The sequence below is a fragment of the Mugil cephalus genome, chromosome 6 (assembly GCF_022458985.1).
Source record: "Mugil cephalus isolate CIBA_MC_2020 chromosome 6, CIBA_Mcephalus_1.1, whole genome shotgun sequence".
In the NCBI taxonomy this organism is placed as follows: domain Eukaryota; kingdom Metazoa; phylum Chordata; class Actinopteri; order Mugiliformes; family Mugilidae; genus Mugil; species Mugil cephalus.
Window position 1 is genome coordinate 13,976,591 of NC_061775.1, and position 22,397 is coordinate 13,998,987.

The 22,397-nt window shown below is 41.4% G+C and overlaps 1 protein-coding gene across 1 annotated transcript in view; it reads left to right on the plus strand.

The window, feature by feature from the left end:
• The first annotated feature begins 13,806 nt into the window (after positions 1 to 13,806).
• Positions 13,807 to 22,397, plus strand: part of tbl1xr1a (tbl1x receptor 1a) — a 41,293-nt gene continuing 32,702 nt past the window's right edge. Inside the window, exon 1 of the mRNA XM_047586576.1 lies at positions 13,807 to 14,104. The gene's annotated coding sequence lies outside the window, so the exon portion shown is untranslated. The remainder of the gene's footprint in view (positions 14,105 to 22,397) is intronic.

Below are 22,397 nucleotides of genomic sequence, written 5' to 3' on the forward strand. Positions count from 1 at the left end.
TCAAAATACCATTATAAAAGAGACGCTACATAAAAATTTTTTTTAATCCATGGCATTTCCATTTCGTCAAACCAGTATCAAGTATCAACATGAGATGAGGTCACGATGATCAGTTGAATGAAACTGTAATACACAGGTGCCTTGTTTCACACAACATGGAAACAAATTTTGACGCTAGAATACTATTATGGCTCAGTTTTGATTGGGTCCAGAATGCTGTTTTCTTAATTATAGCCATGGGCACAACAAACGCATTGAAGTAGCTTCTGATTTAATCCAAAACTGGCTGTTTTTTAAGCACTTTAACCTTAAGGGTGCTTCCACAGCTGAGTTGTTGTTCAAAATCATCAGAGTTCATCCCTCAGGTCAGTTTGGGCTGGTGTGAACACAGCTATAACACTGGAGGAGCCAATGAACCCAGTTTAGGCTCATTTAAGGTACTGCGGGGCATAGATGGCATAATCTACGCATCTAGCATATACTGGTGCGTGCAGTTGTAAACTAATTTTTCTGTCTGTAAAAACACAACCCAAACACTAGTGGGCGCTGTGTCTTTTCTGCCAGACAGGTTAGCTTTTGTTTCTACTTCCTACTTCACCTTCAACAATGGCGACTGAAATGAGACAAATGTTTGTGCCTCCGAACCTCATCAGTTAGCCTTTCCTTGACGTGTTTCATCTTTATTGATCCAAAACAGTCAATTTGAAAATTCAAAGAATTTCCTGAAATCCAATTTTCCCGCAAAACGCAGGGATCGGGATGACGTAAGGGTATGAAAGCACATTTTGTTCTTCCTGTTACTAGCTGCACATAGAAAGGAGTTAATATTCAGCAACTGAATTCTGTTCAAATCGACCTCAACCAGATTTATACTTTCATACGTTAACATTTTTATTGTATTAGCACTTCTTATTAGCACTGTTATCAATACTTAGTTTGAATGACTGAGCGGGGGCGAATGCCGTTTCCATAGAGGAGAGCCCCAGTTGTAAGTCATGAACGATTCATGAATGGAAATGTTAGCTATGGATTTTAGAGAGCTGGGATGCCATTTCCCCAAATGCTTCTAGTCTCTACTCTGCTAGCTAACCAAGTCCTGACTCCAGCTCAGTATTTAACGTTAGAACTTGGTGGCGACACCTGAACCATATTTTCAAAAACGTCGAATCAATTAACGTGCCTGTTTGAGATCGCATGTTTTCGTCTGGAATTGAGTGCATATGTGTGTGAGATATGCATCTTGGCCACTCGATACTGATTCCAGATACTGTACACTTGACACCCCTCACCACTACCACCACCACCACCACCAGACCATTGCTCAGTCTTCCTCTTCTCTGTGTCCACCTATCTGACCTGCATTCATCTTCTCAGCCTTTGGCCTCATCAAGGGCTCACAAGATCCTACTCTTCTCTCTCTCTCTCCCTTTCTCTTTCTTTCTCTTTCCCCCTTCTCTCTCATATGGCTGCTAGAATAAAGGCAGCACTGTATGCTACAAAACCAATGATGATGTCAGCTTGTTATTGACTCTCCCAGGTCTGAATGACTGAGCAGAGGATAGGGGGTGGGGTGGAATCTATCTATTGCAGAGAGGTGACCAGCCAGGCACAAATGAGCTGTGGAGTGTGTGTAAGCTGCCTGTGTGTGTGCTTGTGTGTTTGTGTATGTGTTAGCGTGTGTGCGTGTGCTTGTGTGTGAGTCTGTGTGAGTGTGGGGGATGGGTGGGATCCTGCAGTCCTCGTTTCCGCAGACATAATCTGTCCCAGTTGCTGCACACCTCTTACAGTTTACAATAAGCTCTCTCTCCCTCTCTCTCCACCCTTCCCCCACTCCCCCCCCCTCCCCCTCCCCCCACCTCTATCTGCTCTTGTGTAGGGGTGGATGATTCGATCTGAGTAGCGAGGCGGAGAGATGGACATAATGGGTAGTGAGACTAGGAGAAGGAAAACAGAAAGGAACAAAAACTATTCTTTCATGCCTCTCATTTGAAACGACCTCGCTGCTCAGATTACACTTGTATTCCTGTTTCAAGCCGAGCATGAGGAAACGGTCATATCATATTTATATTTATATGCATATGTAATTTACACAACAAAAGGAAGTTGGCCGTGATTCAAAACAGTTTGGGAGTTGTTAGTTTTTTTGGGGGATACATTTGAATGTATTTTTTAACACTCTGCTGGTAAATCTATTCTTCTGCTCTTGAATCTTGCTTAGGTTATATCTCAATACACCGATCAGCCACAACATTACAACCACTGACAATACAATGTTATGCTGGGACCTGGCATCCATGTGGATTTTTTTGGCCCAGCTTGGCTTGGCTTTGATGTAAACAGGAATGTCGCATCGATCCGCTAATTTACACGATGATGTTGATGTACCTGCCTGTTACATTCTGATTTTGTCGCTGGACGGCCTATCAGACTGTGTCATTGTAGAAGCTCCAGGGCTGTGAGCAACTCAAAAACTGAGCAAAGTTTTGGTCCAGTCCCATAAGAGACCGACCTCTGAAGGGCAGAAATTTTTGTTGATTTTTTTTTTTTTTTTTTTTTAAATCAAACAACTCAAATGTGTTATTATGCGATCGTTAATGGAAGCGCACAGGTGAATTATTCCTACGTCATGTTTGGGAAATTGCACCAATCGGGGAATGCATGTATGACTGTGTTTATATGCAGCTTGTATATCGATGTGGCACACTTTATCGATCATGACAGCGCACTGGCAAGACCGTGAGGTCCCTGAACTGTTCTGCATCCGTGGAGAAGAGGAGATTGTGCGGCATATATCGGGCTCTGTTCAGGATGCTGTGATTTATTCAAATATCAGCAGTCTTTTGAAAGAGCGGGGTTTGACCAGTCCATTCTTCAAGTCATCACCAAACTAAAAGCATAAAAAAAAAAAAAAAAAAACAGCACGCAGCTCTCACAGCAGGAGGTCGGAGACTTGTGGCGATGCGGGGTCAATCTGGGTCTGAATGTACCTCATGGGTGTACATACTGCATGTTGGACTAAATCCTGACCTGGTGTACACTGTAAACTTGAAAACTGCTTATCATTTTTCAGTGCTTTTGGTGACAGTCATGTCTTAAAAGAATGCTCACTGTAATTGGGGGAGGGGATCAGACAAGCCAGATATGGATTCCTACTGCAAGTTCTCTTTGTTCCAGTAGACTTAACTCCACGCAATGACACTATCTGTTTAACACTATCTGCTTTTAACCAGCTACATCAACTGTAAATCAATAAATAATGAAATGATTCTTTAGATCAGGCTTATCCAGCTGAGGCCTGATATAATTCCAGTACAGTTCGGATGTTTGGGAATGGCCTCTGAACTGACTTGGGAGGGTGGGGGACGGGGCGCCGAAGGTGAAATTGATAGAGCACAAAACAATTTTACAGCTCAGTGATCGAGATCTTGTTTCCACATAAACACTTGATGGCTGTTCAACTCAACACATTCAAATCATCTCCAGGCTCCTCACTGCTCAGCGCAGAACTGAAGAAAATGAGTGCCTCGTGTCAGTACTGTGTTATGGTGCAAAAGCCATCAGCCACAAGCAGCAGTGCATACTGTGCGTTTTATTACATCAGGGGTGTCCTTTGTTGTTGGGAAAGGTCGTTGTAAGTACGCTGACTAATTTGCATGAATCCTTCTCCCCATTGCCACTTCTGGATGTCCAGGAAGATGTGTAACTAGAAAGTAAGACATGCAGACGTAGGGGGAGGCAGGGACAGGAAACAAAACTAACTTAAACTTACAAATTAGGAACAAAAAGTGCTGCAGTGTGAGGCGGGGTATTCCAAAGAACAAAAGAAAAGCAAAACTCTGGAAACCAGCAATCACGAAGAGCTGAACAAAAACTCTAGGAAACACGATGGTACATGAACAAGCAGACAACTTAAACAACAAGGAAGAGGCCTACTCTTCACCAACATACACCAGACATAACATTATGATCGCCTTCCTAATATTGTGTAAGTGTCCCTTGTGCTTTCAAACCAGTTGTGACTCATCAGGGAATGGACATGGGCCTTCTGAGGGTGTCCTGTGGGTCCTATGGGTTGAGGGCAGGGGCCGCTCTGGATGCTAAATGTTATTTACTTCTCCTCTGGGTGGTTTTAATGTTCTGGCTGATCAGTGTATATGCACACAGAGGCTAATGGATTAACAAGACACAGGGGAAAGCAATATGGACAGGAAGTACAGCAGGACACGAAAGACCAAGGAAGAATCCTACAAAATGAAACCAAACCGTATTACAGAAAATACTCTAAACAGAACACATTAATACAATGACAATCTCTACCAAAGGTTTCAGTCTGCACTTTACCACCATATGTATTTCCTTGACTTCTACTGGGTCTAAACTCTCAGGACATCATCAAAATCTAATCACAATAATGTTCTTATGTCAGACACTAACACGATGAATGAATGAGACTTATTGATGTCCTATTTAACGCAGAGCTGCATCCCTAGAATATGGAATCTAACATCTACTTTTAACTTGATAGTGTAACCCTTTGCTCTGGTTTTCAAGTAACAACACCCAAAACATTTTTTTTTCTTTTTTTCAGAAAACACCTGATCCACTCCTGCTTTTATCAATGTAAAACTTTTATGTGGAGAATATTCAGGGTCTTGGAAAGAGTACAAATCCCATGTCTTTATGCTAAATTGGCTTCACAGAGCAAAAGTCACGCAATCTCATAGCATGTCCACAGATTTATATGAGATGGTGGTGTCTTAGCTTATGCTATGCTAACACTAGCTGCAAAATAACTATGTTTACATACAAGAAAACTCCGCAGGATACCTCAAAGACAGACTGAGAAAACTGCTCCAGTATATGAAGGTACTTCTGCCTCGATTTGCATATTCATTGATTTCAAGACTGCATCACGCAGGGTTCGATTATTACTGTCTGAGTCATTAATATGAATCCATATTTTACTCCAGGGCTAGAAAACAACACACCACTGTACATGTATCCACGTAGGAGTCTGGATCAATGCACGTAGGAGTCTGCAGACCTCTCAGAGGAGTTACAGTATGTGATACAGTATGTGCTATGAGCCATTACTGATCCTCTCACTCCATTTTTCCAGAGTGGTCCCCGCAGAGCAGCCCTATTTACGGAAGTCAATCATAATCTGTCACATGGCATGACTTGGATGTGTTAGACCGAGCCAGCAGCTGGTGCTCGAGATAGCCGCGCTACTTAGGATCCAGGAGTTCATCAAATGTGACGGCGTGATTTATAACTTCATTTCATAGCATGAAATTAATTTAATGTCTGCATTTTTAGGACTCAAACAAAACAAGTATTGTGAAAGTGTGACCTTGGAATCCGGGAGGCGAGGGCTGATTAAATGGAAAAATAACTGTCTAAAGATTAATTCATGCGCGAGAATGAGCATTAATTTGAATCAGTTTCATGGCCGCCCATGTTGTGAAGTGGAAAGAGCTATTGTGTCACCCCTAGTTCTGGAAGTCAAAACCATTCAGACTTTCACATTTATCTTCCCCGGAGACTGTCTTGGGTGACTCACAGTTGGAGGGGTTCTACAGCCTGGGCTGGTGTAAAACTCTTGTGGTTAAACTGAAAAAAACAAACTACATCACAGAAACTGTCTGGTGAACTAAAGTGAAACTGAAATGCACAAACGTGAACAAAAAAAAACGACACTCAAAAAATTGATGCATGTTGATTGGAAAGAAAAATGAAGAAAACTCCAGTTGTTTCCATACAGGTTTGACATTACATATATTTTTGTGTTACACAATTTGAATTGCCTCTTTGAGACTGGTTTCTTCTTCATTAGTAAAAATAAGCAAATTAGACATTACTTAGACATTTCTTACACCCCTATTTCTTCTCTCATCTCTCATCCTGTATGACTCATGTTCTTAGCAATCAGACTCTGTTAACAAACCACTTCCATCCCTTTGAAATCAAGCCATACCAGTTCTGGCCTGGACGCAACTAGGATTTGACTCCAACCTTACACTTTGTGAGGGAGCTGCACTCACTCCGTCACCTGTCAGGTTAGCCGTTCGTTTATTTATTTGAATATTTACTTTTATTTAGGATATTTCTGTGTTGCCACATATCCACCAGGTGCTTCCAATGTGAACTACGTAATTCACCACTACGTAATATCTAATAAACCAAAGATTTTGTGACCTCCCCGCAGTACCTCCGTGGACCCCCTAGGGGTCGTGGACCCCGTGTTGAAGACCTGTGATCTATTTCGTTTTACCTGGGTACCCATTCTTTGTATTAACTGATCTTAATCCCGTGCCAATCAGCCATGTCCATAATTAAATAACAGTAAAAAATGCACAGCGAATTAGCGTATTCTTTCAAAATACAGAGGTCTCGCCATGATACTAGTCCCATCCAAACTGGCATCTCTGTGTTTCTGAAATGTGTCTCTACTAGGTGTATCTTTTTTTTCTGCCTTGAAGAGCAAAATGCAAAATGGAGGATGGGAGAAAATGTCGGGAGGAAATTTGGGAGGATTCGGAGCTGGCCTATTGTGGAGTGGAAGAAGAAAGTAGCAGAGCTTTGACATCACAGTCGGGATAATCTCAGTAGATCGGAGTAAAACAGTTTGCTTATCCCATGCGAAAGCGCATAGGATGATCCCATGATATCCACTGGTAATACTAATGGGAAAAGGGCATTTGAGGTAGTGGTAGGTGAAATGCTATTGGCATCCTAGCACGCTAACAGTGACAAAAGTTTAGTCTGAATCCAAATGTACCTTAATTTTTTCTTTTATCACATTTTGACCAAATTATGCACAAATATAAACACATATACCTTAAATGTTTTAGTATTTCTCTTTTCTTTGCTGGCGTCTCATTCAGTTTCACTCAAGTTCTCATTTTAAGCAACCACATCAGTGGTACTGCCACTGGTAGATATTATAAGTCGGGTTTATGTGTGCACTCTGGGATTTATTATTGGTAGTTTTCTCCTCCTCCTTCCTCAGATCACTTCCCTGTCTTTTCGTCTCCCTTTCACTCAGGAGAGTCTTTAACAGTCTGAGCTGGATTTGCTAGTTGTAAATGTTAATGTGTAACGAGGTGAGCCGGGATCGATGAGGATATTAAACCCACCAACCTCCATTAGTCGTGTCGGGCTGAGGCAGAACGCGTCGCTCTCTGTTGTCATTCGCGGACAAAAACACGCATGCAGACACTTGCATTTAAAACGACACAAGTCATTTCTTTGTTTTTCTTACACACTCGCCGTACAGACGGACACCCGTTCAATATCCCTTTTCTCTGTCTCCGTCTCTGTTGCACTAAATAATTTAATCACTTAACAGCAACGGGCAGCCCTGCTATCCCAGTCTCCGCCGCCGAGGGTAAATTATAGCTCTGTAGGTAGAGCACAACCATTACTGTAAGGCCTTATGAAGATGTATTATGGAGCCATGCTTTGTTGAGACCTTGTCATTGTCAAAGCACTAAATATGCCAGAGGTGCTATGAAGAATGACTTGTCCTTTGAAGTGGACATAGTATAATTCTGGTATGAGGTTTTAAAAGCTGATGCTTTTTTTGGATGTGCAGTGGCTGGAAAAATGTAGCCAAAGAAAGAATAAATACATGGTTGGTGTGTATATAATAATCTATTAATGAGTTTTGTTTTTTTATATATATATTTTTTACTAGGTAAAAGCTCTTGAAATCCTTTAAGCACATCTTTAGTACAGCCCCCTATTTGAGATGTTAACAGAAATGTGCACAATTGATTTTTTCTTTTTTCTTTTGGTGGATAAACAGAAACAAGTCTTGGTATTGACATACCGTTACCTTGGGTTTATATGGCAGCTTCACATTTACACATCCACTAGCTCAGGAGCAACACAATCATTCACTGGGACATGTGTTTTGTGTAAATTGAAGGATATCAGTCCAGTATTCACTTGATTTTAGCCCAGTTTTAGCTTCTCAACAGCTGAATGATGCAGTATGTTCCCCAGGGAGTGTATTTTTCCAATAGGCTGAGAATTGTAGAGTTTTTTTTTTTTATTGGCATGCAGTGAGAGCGAACCAAACAATAAAGATACAGGTCAGACTGGTCAACGGTGTGCTGAAACTCACTATATAGCTTTGTAAAGTCAAAGATTTACGACAGCAACCTAAAGTCACGTGAACTGTTGTCGTGGATCAAATTTAAAAGGTCGGGAGGGACACCAAAACCACTGTTATAAACACAATCAGTGTCACATATTCACAGCATGGTACACACTCACATGCAGGTCTATTTTAGGCACATGTCAGATTAGAATGGATAGAAACCTGAGAGTAACAGGCTGATTTATCCACATCAGTGGGAACTGGTGGACAAAGATGTTTATTGGGACTGGGGTAATTTGTTTTTCAGCCCGAGAGTTGAGAGCAAAACACCACACATCCGAAATCACCACTTGCACTCTCACAACCTTTGGAAATATAGGACAACCTCCTTTGCAACTGTGGTTAAATATATCACTTTTAGCCCGGCCTGACCATTCACAAACAATTAGTGCTCACTTACAAACACATCTACTAGACGCTTTGGCTGCTGTATCATAAGATACTATCTTATATATTAACAGGACTGGACAGGATTAGCAGGACTGTAATTCAATTTTAGTCAGATATATCTGAAGGTGCTACTGCCTTCGGTTTCTCACATAATATGCAAAGTTTCCCTCGGCAAAAAATAAGTTTCTAAGAATCTTTTTCCAAAGGGCATCCTAGTGTCACACGATGTAACTCATGCCGTTCCACTCCAAGTAATTCCTATTGCTGTATCTGCTGAGCTGTCATCTAATACCTCCTGGCTCAACTGGATGACAAGAATCTCATGTTTTGTGTCGGTTGGGACAGTCGACTGGGAGCTCAAGCCTCAGTCACTTGTTTTATTGCATTCTTGCAATACTTTTCTGCAAACATAAACACGCATGCAGCATATATCTTTATTTCTAATCTTGCAGTAAACAATCCGCCAAATTAAGTATGCACGTGGCACACAATCAGCGCTGGAAACTGGAGAGGAAGTTCACAAATGCAAGTTTTCTTAATAACAGTAGATCCATTTCTTATTCCTTAACGTGTGATCTGTGACCGCATTTACATCATTTTGATAATGACATTTAATTCATGGGTGTTACGCTTACACCTGATGCTGATAACCTCGCACTTAGACTCTGCACAACTTTTAACCGGAAAAGATTTTCTTGCCTCGGCTTGTAGCTTTTTATCAGCACTGCATCAGCTAGCAGGAAGAGTGGGAGTGTGGTGACCTTTTGTCGTGCTCAGTGCAGCTTTTAGTTTTACTTATGAATGTTGTCAGGCTGCATTTACACCAGGCTGAGGCGCAAACAACGTGAGCCAAGGTGAGATCCAATCACCTGCAGTTATGATGCATTTACACTTGCAGCAATACATGCTCATCTTGTCCAGGTCAATATCCCCAGATTCAGATGCATGGGTGCTATATGCAGATACAGTCTCATTTCATTCTTAACACCGCTGCCTTCGCTGTCACACGTCCAAATGTCTATTCTTCTCATAAAACTATATTTGAAAGAAAGCAAATATATCATAATTTCCCCAAAATGTGGAACTGCTCCTTTGGTTGCCATTAAATGTAAAGGCTTCATGCTGAATATCCTGTACCAGTTATAAAAGTAAACTCAGCCAATTTTGTGTACAAAGGGGAAAAAAGCCTTTGACTGTCTATTTCACTTAAGTGAGCGGAACATACTGTGGTTTCATTGTGGCTAGTTGCACAGGGACTTATCGACACTGGCTACTAATAATATATTAGCTTTATGCTTTGTACAGTAGGCTTAAAATTATTTCTTTGGGTCTTTCTGGGACTCTTATTTGAGCTCTAGACTTAGGTTGTTGGATAAAAAAATATGTGTATCACTGCAAGGCTGCAGATGGAGAGAGGGGCACACAGATAAATTAGATAAAATTAGATAAATTACATAAAAAAATAAAAAATAAAAAATTAGAGGATAGGAGCACGGTGCCAGAGAGAAGACAGTAGAGGATAGGTGCTCATTGCCTCATCCTTCAACAGCCGAGACCTATAGTACCTTAACTAATGGATGGTTCAGTGACCCATCCCTAACCATACACTCACTCACACTTTTAGAGTTGCAGTGATAGACCATGGATGCATCAAAATGATGTTGTTAGTTAGCCACATTTCCCCTCGCAAGCAAAAAATAGGGCAGGCAGTGTAAAAATAATCACCCCATCAAAAATGTAGGGCCCCCCTTGTACTACAAACCTCCCCAGGCGTGGGAAAGAACACACTGAGGGAAAAAATACGCCGTTGCCCCCCCCTCGTCCTCCACATTTAAACGTCATTACCCGTCCTCCTGTTGTCTGGGCATGGGAGTCTCTTTGTCTTAGCTGGCCTTACCTGTGTATGTGTGTACGAGCGCGTTGATGAGCATATGGTTTCACTTAATTCGTACACGAGTAGCTGCTGTATGCTGCCCATTTTCCATTGTTTATGTCTGCGGAGTATGCAGCTCTGTGTGTAAAGGCTGCAGTTTACATTACCTCTACCACCCGGTACATTCCGGTGTGTATGGAAATAAAATATTAGCTGTGTCAAAAAGATGCAGACTGCTACTTTGCGGTGACATATAAAGTTGCTGAAATTGTTAAACGCTACCAACTGTCTCCTTGCAGTACTATTAAATACCCTCTTCCAGGCTGACAATGCCTGTGAATATAAGTGCAGAAAAGTGAAGCAGAAAACCGATTTTTTAATATATGGTGCCTCTTAAAAACATTTGCTCCTCTACATTTATGCAGAAAAGTGAGCAGATTGTCACACAAGTCCTGGCAGTAGACTAAGAGAACCCTGTTTAAACAAATGAAAGAGAAAAAAAAAAAATTTGGGTTAGGGTGGGTTGGGGTTGGAGACATGCTGTAGGGTTTCCCTTATATAAGCCTCTTGCCTCTGTTCCTTCCACAAGTGCTAGATAAAACTTGTATAAATCTAAACCCTAGCCTTCCACAATCTCTCTTAAACCTGATTTATAGTTGTGTGTCACAACATCATAGCTACCATGTACCTATGCCATAGCTCCAGACCCTACGCTGTAGCCTGTGGCGTAACTTGATATGCACTTCCCTAAAAATGCAAGTACCCCGAGCCCAAAGTGTGTCTCAACAGCTGGACGTGCCAACCTTGTTCAGCCTCCTACTAACCCTCTGCTCAGACATCTTCTCTTCTCTACATGAGACCTGTTGTGGGAGGACAAACCAAGGCTTATGTGACATAAAGGTGAGATAAAATAAAAAATGTATATACAGTATATATATCTATATATATGCATTTCTGCCTTTCTCTCATGATATGAAATTGTGCATTATTTTTCAGATAAGGAAACTTTTTAAACTGAAAGTTGTTCTTTAAGGCAATAGTTCCATAAGGGGAGATCAAGTAGGTGAAGAATGAACTTTATTGAGGAAATATGAATGTGAAGGTGCATGGTAATAGTTTGGGGAGTCAGGAGGCCGAAGGTCAGACTGTGAGGAATGACCATAGGGAGGTGGAGGTGGGGAGGAGCAGGAGGAGGGTTGCACAATGGGCAGCCTGCACGTGGAGAGTCTTTAAAGCACAGGGACGAGGAAGTGATCGGCTGGGAGAAGGCGGGGAAATAGTTTTATTGGAAGGAAGCAGTGACGTGGCAGTTGAGGCCAGACTGATTTCGACATCATGGGAAGAGATAAGGAAATAGAGCAGCAGACGGCCAGCGTTTACCTGAAGGGACAGAGCTTCCTTACTGAGCTTTCACCTGAGCTTCATTTAGTCACTGATCCAATAAACTGGACCGCACCTTTCATTTAGTTGGAACAGATGATAGTGTGATTTAAACATACACACCCACTGACTGATAGTAGAACAAAATTACATTAAATGTAGTTTGATTCAGTAATTTTAGGAAGGACATTTGTACATTGATGTAGGTTTGTGACTCTATGGCTAATGTTAGCTTTCAACTGCAGGCAGATGCAGCTGTTTTGTCCCAGCATACACTGTTCACACCCAGTTTTAGGCAGACACTCATTTCAATGAATATCTCCACACCAACTTTCTACCATAATTATTTTGTGGCTGTGTCCTCCTTTCCCAACAGTTTCATTACGACACAGTGTGACTGGGTAAGTCAGTCTTGTTTCATTACTGAATAAGAGACCGTTGTGAGTATTTGCTGTACTATCTCTGTTTTGTTCAGTGTGATATAGAAGTAGAACGCTTCATGTGGAAGTGGATTGGCTTTGTGTCTCTTTCTAAAAAGGAGAAGAGCATTTTTCAGCATCTCTTCCAGACTATAAAAGTACATTTAATCTATTGTCTATTACCACCTATCCTTAGAGCTTTGTGTGTGTGTGTGTGTGTGTGTGTGTGTGTGTGTGTGTGTGTGTGTATGCGTGAGTATCATTGGGTGAGATTTAGGGTACACCTCGCATAGGTCGCTATCACAGCGCTGATGCAAAGAGACAATACCATTTGCAATCACGTCCGCACCTATAGCCAATTTAGAATCAGTCAACCTAATGTGAATGTGTTCTGACTGTGGTAGGAAGCAGAGTCAGCCACAGAAAACACACACAGTTGCAAGAAGGACGTGCACAGAAAGACCTCAACTAACCAGCAGGACCTTCTTGCTGTGAAGTGACAAGGCTAACCACTGCACGGTGGTGCATTTGAAGAAGAAAACTGAATGCCGAAGGCCCTGTTGCACTATTGCACAATGGATGTGTTATGTGAAGTGGTCAAAAATTAACAGTCATTATTGTTTTCCTCACTTTTCCATAGAGTTTAAATTGGCAGTACAAATGCTAGCTAGATGGAGAGGTACATTGTCAAGCCAAGTAGCTAGTTAATTATTTAGCTCAGCTAGTTTATGCATTATTTTTACTGTCAATCCTTCCGCTAGTGATTGTGCATGAAAAAATGCCGTGTACGTGACGAATGCAGAAGTTGTAGTGACATAGTTTGGCCACTATGTCAAAATCGCAAAACATAGCACACAAATCATTTTTGCACACATGTAATAAATACTTTAATAGTGCCCGAAGCTTTCACCTGATAGCTAGAGTCCAAAAATAGCTATGAAATAATCATCATTACAATCAGAAGAGACTTTATTACTACGTATGTTTGTACATACAAGGAATTTGTCCTGATGTTTGTTGCACACAGTATGGATAAATAAATAAAATGTAGATAAAATTATAAAATAAAATAGCAATAGTAAATATATACATATCGTTAGCCTGATAGTATAATTGCCTAAGTCAACAAAAAACGCACTTTTTTACTGATATTGTAACACAATCTATTACTGCATGTTTGTTCATTAATGTGGTTGTTCCTTTCAAATAAACAAACAACCAAACATTAAGTCAAAAAAATATTAATGCAATTTGCTATTAGGCTAACAATATTCAAAGCTACAAACAAACAAACAAACAAAAACATTGTATATGAAACAGTGTCATAGGCTACTAGTGGGCGCTATAAACGCATAATTCGTTTTTTAAAAATAAATTAATTTATATTTTTATGTAATATTTATTTATTTTTGAGCAGTTACCGCCAAGCGAGAGACCGACGACTACACAATCCTTTTCCATACTGCGACACCCATTTTGATGTTTATGTGACTGGAGTGTGCTTCCTGCAGAGAGGAGCTCAGGCCTAGCTCATTTTCGCCTGCCGGGTCACCCGCTCTGTGTTTCAGTCTGAAGCCGCTGGCTGCTACTGAACCGCTTGGCTCTTTTCTCTACTAGCGAGCAAACCTACATCCTAGACCCAACTGTACATCCAGCTCATTTTTAAGGGGATTTATCACTGTATGTGCCCGTGTATCCAAAACACACCGGTCATTGGGGATTCCCAGCACCGGCTGGCCGGGTCTGAAGCCCGTTATAACGCTTTTTTCGAGGTTTAATCAGAGCTAGAAAAACAGCGGTGGTGGAGGAGGAGATTCCATATTAGGAGCACAGAGGAGAAGAAGACACCCCCCCTTGTGTGATTTGGAGCTTTCGGTGAGTGTTTATCTTCTTTTTACACCTTTCTTGCCGTTATAAATGATGCCCGCGCGTAGAGTGGTCACACAGGACTGTGGATGCGAGGTTTGGTCGTGTTATTGCGCTGTTTTGAACGTTTATTTTTATATTTTCTCTCGGGTGTGGGGGGATGGGCAGCTTCGGCGCGTGAGTAGGCGCGCGTTGTCGCGTGCACGTGTTCGTTCTCGTGCGTGGCTCGTGTTTTGTGAGCGCGCCCTTCCTTCCTGCAACTACTGCTAGCTGTGAATTAAAGTACTTTTAAATTTATTTTTAAACATTTAGGCGTGGACGTAATATGTGAAACATACGTCTCAGGTTATAATAGTTTACACAAAAAAATATATCAGTGTTTAAGTGTGATTAAGAAAACTTTTTTTTTTTTAAATTGTGCTTTAATATTATTTTATTCTGTGCATATTTAGACACTTTCCAGTCACTAATTTTGTTTCTTTATTTCCTACTTAATTTAAATACTTGACGTGTGTTCAGAGAACAGCTTTAAAATGAGTCTGTATTTGTAGATTCACCAGAATGGTTATGAAACAAAACTGAAAGTTGCCATTTTTTTTTTTGTCCAACAGTTGCACCAGTTGCAACACAATGATTTGTTGGTCACACGTATACGAGCAAAGTTTAAGTGAAGGCAACACTTCAACCGTGGTTGCCTGCACTGTAGAGTACCTTCACAAATGTGCCAAAGTTCATTGTATTTGTTTGTGTCCTCTGCTTTATTACCTCTGTGCCAGTTTGACTGAAACCTTACTAGAGTGCTGTGCAGCTGGTTGCTCCAAAGCCATGGGCGGTGTGGTGGGGGGAGGGGTGAACGTACACACACCACACACACACAGGCGCGCACACACACACACACACACACGCCCAGGAGGGCCACTTGCCAACCTTGTGAAGCACAACTCAATGACACAATGTACCAGTCCCAGATAAGCCTTCAGTGTCTGTGCTAGGAAGGAAAAGGCTGGTAATTCATAGTCAGTTTGTCCACATTTTGGATTCTCAGACTAATTAGATTAAGATATTTCTAGGTTTTAATGTACATTTTCACACCCTCTTACGTTTGTTGAATGCATGGCATTGTGGTCTGATTTATTTACAACAGGAAATGGAAATGCTAACATTTTGAGAGGTGCTGAATTCCGTATTTAATATTAGGAAGACTAGGAATAATACTGGAGCATAACACTGGAGCTTCTTAATGACAGGGTTGGGCAGTGTGGACAACAATCTGAATAACATTGCGTTTCAGTGTTACGCTTATTACATTTTTTTTTTACAAAGAAAAACATATGTTAGCAACACTCGCTATGCTGCCAGTGTACGTTATTAAAATATGTATTTGGAGGATATCTGGAAGGATATGCCGTTAAGTGCTCTGTCCTTGTCAATTCTGTATCATAACAAAGCAGTTTATTTTCTGATTGTTCCCATTTCCACTGTGTGTATGCTTTCGCGTCAGTCGGTGGAACAGGCGTTGTTGTGCCTCGGCTTTTGGTTTCAACTTATTTTTTACAACCTTTACGCAGCACAGTGGTCCGTTCCAAGGTGTGCATTGGAAAAAGAAACCATTTCCATATCATACAGTAGCACCACCTGCCTTTGGTATTATTTTGTTGACTTCACCAGCTACAATGATTAAAGCTTGCTGCTGACTGGCAGACTAGGCCGCCAGGTGGGTCCAAGGAAACGGCAACCGTCAGTTTTATTGTTGTGACAACAGACAACAGCTGTGCTGCAAATGAAGCAGTCACCTGTAATATTTGTAAATTTTGTTGTTGAAAAACTCTTTTTAATTACTTGAATTGTGACGGATGTACTGCCCGGCCCTGCAAGGAGTGTATCATCACACATGTTTTTTTTAATTTTTTTTTTCCATTTTAAGTCTAATTCATAGATCTGCCTCGGCCCCAGGGGTCCATGTGGGTTTGTGTGACGTAAAGTTCCACATTTTCATTGTCGGCTTATGTCAGTCTTTGTGGTATCATAGTGCAACTTCAAAGAGAGAACGTTTGGCGACACTTCCTGGAGGAGGTGGTGACACTGTTGATGGCTCTGTGTGTTACACAAGGACACTTTCCAAACAATGACATGTACACAAAAAACGTATAATCTACGTGAAACACACACACACAACCACCGTTGGAAAAACTGTTATCTTGTGCCCGTAATTACACACTGCAGATGCAGTGAGGGTTGCCACATCTGTTGAGCTCCCACTGTTCCTCTTCCTGAACATCTTTCATATTGGGAGTCTGTAGTTTTGGTCTTAGTCACGCTGAAACCGACTGACATATAACAGAACCCATAGTGGTGTTATTCTCGTAATAGTGTACGCCGATGCTGAAATGGGGACAGGTCATTGCTAATCATTCAGTCAGTTCCGTATTTTGTTTAGGCTGGGGTGTAGACCTGTAAAACTAAACAACGCCATGCAAATGTGTGTTATTGTTATTGCAACAGTCCCAAACAATGAGTAAAACTGTCCAGGACTTTCTGCCAGATGGGCCAGCGTCACATTTTGTTGTCTGTTGGAGCTTTGTTGCCGGAAGAGTTGTCCAGGAGTCTTCATGTTAAACTATTAAAGTGCGGTCTACCATTGATGAGGTGGAGGAGGCTGTATGTGCTCTAGGCCGGCGAGTGGTGTTGAGACTGATGTGCTCCGGTTGCTGCCTGCCCTTCCTCAGCGGTATTGCTGCATTAATGGCTTCCCTATCGTTCCCCCATACCACGATGCTGGCGAGGTCTATAACCAACCGATAGTGTGTGCTATTTGAGTACCAAAAACCTTTGCGGTGATTTGAAGTAAATTTTGTATCATTAACTCATTTCAATGGCCGTTGAAGAACCAAACTAACCTGTTTGGCGACACCAGGATCAACAGATTCTTTATCGGGCAGATCTTTTTAGCAACGTACAGTTGCAATCCATTCAGTGTTTGTTTGTTTGGTGCGAGTAGGTCACGGTCCAACCCCCCCCCACCACCACCACCACGACTGACATAATCCAAGATATGGAGCAGAGCAAGCCCTGATTGGTTGGTGTCCAACGTGCGCCAGGGCCAAGTTACGTCAAGCATTCATGACCTTGTAATTGTCTAATCTGATACGGCTAATGCGATAAATATGGTATATGAATTTGGTATTAATCACTACATGCATACGCAACAAACAGGTTTTCAGTAGTAGCACTATAAATCCCCCATTTTGTTAGGCCTTCCTCTGTTGACAGTACTGATTCAACTTCATGGTCACCCCGGAGGTTTTAGTTTGTGGCCATGTTAAATTATGTGGTGCTACAAAAGTAGAGTAAAAAAAAGCATCTTTCACAATGTGCTTTGTTGAGTTACTGTAACTTGGTAGCGTGCACCAAAATAAATAGGGACTGTTGCCATAGTTCATAAAATTACTGGGCTGGCTGTAAAGAAAACCCCATCACATACATTTTGAACCCTGCATGAGTGACGTGCTGTGTGTCACGGCTAAAAGATGCCCAGCCCGTGTCACGTAAGCCGAGCAGCGATGTTAGCGAGGCCTGTCGGCAGCAGCTCTGTCATGATGTCAGCTGCGTGAGTTATTTTAAGATTGAGAGAGTAAAAAGCGAAACATTCAATTTATGCAGCGCGAGCGCTTTGAACGGTTGCAGAAGTGTTGGAAACTCACACCAAGAACTTGGTTAAACACTTGCAGAACCATCATGGAAAGGAGTGCACGCAGACAGGGTATTATGAACAGCTCAGTACTGCCAGTTCGAGTGTTTTCATTAGACAGGAAAAAGCGCCATTTGGTCAACTGTATTTAAACGCTATGTAATCCAATGAGTTGCTTGATTTAAACAGTAGTATTGGAAGCACCAGCAGTGAGAAGTTTGTGCATAGTATCTTTGAAGGGTTATAATTCATACGCTGCATTTTGCTGCACGCAACAAAATACAGGCAAAGATGCATGGAAATCTAATAGCTACGTGGCATCCTGGGACCCGAGTTGTCTATGAATGACCTGACTGTACCTGACAGTCAGAGGTAATCTGAGTTCAAGCTTCACCTGTATATTTAGATGGAGGAGAAAAGACGTGTGTGTGTGTGTGTGTATATATATATATATGCATATATGTGTGTGTGTATATATATGTGTGTGCGTGTATTCAAATGAAGTACATTTAAGTTCTCTTTGTATCACACTGTCAATGTGAATGGTCATAAATTAAGCGGAGCAAATGTTGAGCACAGGACGCAGGAATATGGTTGGCTACAGAGCTGGCAGCTGAGTCACGTTATCTGCGCAGGGCACATTGATTAGATGGCCTTAATAAATCATAGAGGAAGTGTGGTAGAATAGTACGGTTATGTAACCAGTGCTCTGCTGTTTTGTGAATAGGAGAGGGAAAGACAAAATGGACTGAAGTGCAGCGAGTGAAAATGTCTCCCTCAGCTATGGACTGACCGACATGATATAAAAGACAAATATGGAACTCCTCTGGATCGTGTGCACGTGACACACGGCGAGAAATATTTGCCATAGTTTGGATTAAGTGAGACCTGACTCCAAACTTGCTATGTTTACAGAGACAATATTTCGTCAGCCCGATCACTCTGTTGTTAACTCTTTACATGGACGCTAACATACATTTGAATTTTTCGGAAACGTAACAAAAGAAAAAGAGGACTATTTTCCCCCAAATGCACCGACTACACTGAAGTCACTGCGGCTCAGTGTGGGATAAATGAAAGACTTCTCTCATCTTATTTTGTCTTTTCAACCATGTGTCCGTACTTTCTGGAAACCCGAAGAAACAGATCTTTGGAAAGCAGATGACTGTAAGCTCATGCAAACATTTGAACTTTGTTGTCATTAAGTTAAAAGTGGTGCAGCATGGTGGTTGTAGTAAAAGCCCTTGTGGGATTAGTCCGGGAGCTCCCGCTTCCTCCCGCAGTCCAGAGACATGCTTGTTGGGTTTATTGGTCGTTCTAAATTGACCGTAAGCGTGCATTGTTTGTCTTTCTGTGTTAGCCCTGTGACAGACAGGCGACCTTTCCGGGGTCTCTCGCCTCTTGCCCAACGACAGCTGGGATAGGCCCCAGCACACAGTGACTCTGGAGGACAAGCAGTAGTGGATAATGAATTAAATCTCAAAAATCTCATTCCCTACCAGAAGTCTGGCAAAAAAAACTATAAATCCAGCTCAAACCTGTTTAATACATTTTATACGTAACTCACGGTCATCAAAAAGCCGTTCAGAGAACTGACGTTGTATTGATTGTTTAACGATAAACTGAACAGAACAGTTTCAGTATGGTTTTCAGTTGGATAGTGAAACTGTGTCTGTTATTTTCACAGAAGACATTTTGAGTTATTGACATTGTGGGTAGAACACAGTTGAATTCATTAGGACTGTTTCCCGCGTAGAGGGAGGTGCAGATTTTAAGGCACGCTGGTTAATTAAGGTGGCTTATTGGGGCACTTAGTGGAACCGAACCCTCGTTAATATGTTTGTGGATGCCTGTGTGTCACAAGTCAAAATATTAAACATGAAAAAAGTTATGTTGTTTTAAGGTATTGACTTAATGGCCCAGTATCCACATCTGGAGTAGTTGGAGCTTGTTTGCAGTACAAACTCCAGCTCAGAGCTGCCGCCCGGTATTACATGGACAGATGGTAGTGAGTTCATTTCTGTTCTGATCAGGTCCTGGCGTTGTTGCTCTGCGTGAACTTGTGGACAGCGTTTATGTAATATGGCCTCTTTAGGCCAGTTGTTAAGTATATAGTTAATTAGCATTAGAGCAAGAGGTAGTTTGTTTGAGTTGGCTAGTTGGCTTGGGGCGTGGATGGGTTTCCTCTAGGAGTATTAGTACGTCAAATGAAGTCTGGTATACACCTGGGTCTTAGTTTTATGGTTGGATCTGTTACAGTACCTGAGAGGAAACTAAATGGATGCGTAAAATAATTCTTTTTTTTGTAGGAATGCCTTCTTATGAGCAGGATATCGCTTGCTGAATTACTGGATCGATTTAATTTCGATTCACAAGGTCCTGATTATATTTGATGTATTATTATTATTATTATTATTATTTTAGTTATAAAACTACTTTGCTTGGTCATGAAAGACATTTTCATTTGTTACTGGTGTCCGAAATTTGTGGTATTTAACCTCTAGTTGGTACATTTTTTCATATGGTTTTTCCTTTGTCCTGCTTTTCTTTTTAACTCTCTTTTTAATGCTGCCAGACATGAGCTTTCAGGTCCGACTGTGCTCAGTTGTACCTGTCGTGTTATGTTTTGGATCTACCTCACACGTGGACTAATCTCATTGTGTGATCTCGTAAGACTAGTCGTGCTAAACCGGTCACGCAGAGGCTGAAGGAAATGTTACGTGTTTAAAAATTTTATGAATCAATACATGCATCCTTGCCAGAATACGCACAAGCTGCCTTTGAGATATCGATGAAATGATTGACGATGAGTTCGCTGTATGTAATTCCCTCCTAAGAAGAGGAAAACTATCAGCGTTAAGTTACATGTCTTCTAAATAATGTCTTTGTCTCTGTCTTTATTTATCTTTACGAGCGTAGATGCGCTTTCAGACTCACATTCACATACTCACACACATTCACAGACTCACACAACGAACAGCACTGTTGACAAATGATGTGACAAGTGTTGTTTATGTGCATACACAGTGTGTAACTAAGATCAGATCCCAAGTCGCCGCCTGGACTGGTTTTTATCATAATATGTGTCAGGTATTCCATTGTTTAGATGTCATTACGAGTTGCGTTTCAACTGAGAATGAGATGAGATAATGAATAGTTTAATCACTAATTATAATAATGTGGACAAATTTAACTCCACAACTCGTCAGGTGATGTGTTTGGCTTCGTCACAGTCACTCCTCCTCGCAAATGATTTGATTCCACTGGCAGATCTTTGCTGGAGCATAATCAGTTCCCAACAGAGCAACCCCACACCAACTTTTCACTGCAAAAATCTTGCGTGTGGTGACACTGGGCGATAACTTATCGCTGACGATTTATTACCAAATACAATTACCACAATAAGAAATTGCCATCTTGCAATAAATGTGCAAGTTGATGGCGTACTCACAACAGTAGCCCCACCGTGGCCAAACGAGGCCACTCATTAATAATATAGAACTAAAATTAGAAATATAGAATCATATGGTGGATGTGGAACACACTTGTCCTATATGCAAGGTTTGCAAAAAAAGATAATGGCTAAAGATAGCAACACAAAAAAATGTATTCCACCACCTGAAGTACAACCGCAAGCCAAGAGACCAGAGACCACCAGAGATTTGACTGTGCTAACAAAGTATCATCTCAGTGCACAGTGTTTGTTTGTGGGGCTCTCAAGACAGAATGCAGTGACAGATTGTGTCAAAAACATGAATTGGAATTGTAAATTTTTTTATCATGATTTTTTATGGGGGAAAATTTTATCTAAATTTTAGCCCGTATCGCCCATCCTGTGTTGGCTGGCTTCCAGGCTAGTTATTATTACCATATTCGTGAAGTGTGGTTATACATGCTGCACAGTGCTAAATGGGTAGCTCACTGAGTCGTGACGGTGTAGGCCAGTTGTAGAAATACAGAAAGAACGTGTGTATTTAGTTCCTCTTCACTGCATTTGTTCAGAGAAAATGAAAGAACTATTTTCTGATTTGTGATGTTTTAAGCGGTCACACGCACACACACACGCACACGCACACACACACACACACACACACACACACACACACACACACACACACACACTTGCATACCGCATGCACATTTAGGCTTGCATACATGCGTGCATACATGTGCTCACTCAAGCGCTCACACACTTGACAACAGTCACATGATGTGTGTGTGGAAAACCCTAGGGGTCAAGTTCAGCATAGTGAAGAATGCATCAGCCGCCCTCCCCCCTTCACTTTGAAGTTTACAGGCCTGCGTCTCCTTTTTCCCCGTGCTGCAGGCTGACCCAGGGTGATTATGTGTACCCTGCAGCCTCCGCCCAAACCTCTGGGGAGTACACACTTTTGTTGAATGAATTAGAATGCTGAATAACAATCAGCAATCAAGATATAATTCACAATTTAACATTAAGTCCTTGTAATAATGACTCGATGAGAGGGCAGAATCACTGTCTAGTTAGTGACTGAGCCATCGTCCCAAATGAGCTGTTAAAAGACCAAACAGGAAACATTTCTTTTCTTTCTTGTTCCATATATGTTTTAATCACAGTTTAAAAGCTGCACAAAG